Consider the following 378-nt stretch of genomic DNA (forward strand, 5'->3'; position numbering starts at 1 on the left):
CAAGTAAGTAAAATGCGAGAGAAATAATTGCAGCGAGTGGCCCAATCCTTTTTAGCACAAAGGACAAGCCGGTTTGTTTACTTATAATGACCAAACGTTCTCGAGGACACACGGGATTTTAGTCTAGTGTTTTCGCTACATACAGTTGATTAATCTTCATTGTTTTGATAAGTGTTCTGTGGGTGAACCTATGCTAATGTACCGCCCTTCCTAGGACTAATACATACTTGTGATTATACCCCTTGCAAGCATCCGCAACTACAAGAAAGTAATTACGATAAATCTAACCACAGCCTTAAACTCTGAGATCCTGCGATCCCTCCTGCATCGATATACCAACGGGGGTTTAGGTTTCTGTCACTCCGGCAACCCCGCAAT

Source organism: Lolium rigidum, chromosome 4 (assembly GCF_022539505.1).
Source record: "Lolium rigidum isolate FL_2022 chromosome 4, APGP_CSIRO_Lrig_0.1, whole genome shotgun sequence".
In the NCBI taxonomy this organism is placed as follows: Eukaryota; Viridiplantae; Streptophyta; class Magnoliopsida; order Poales; family Poaceae; genus Lolium; species Lolium rigidum.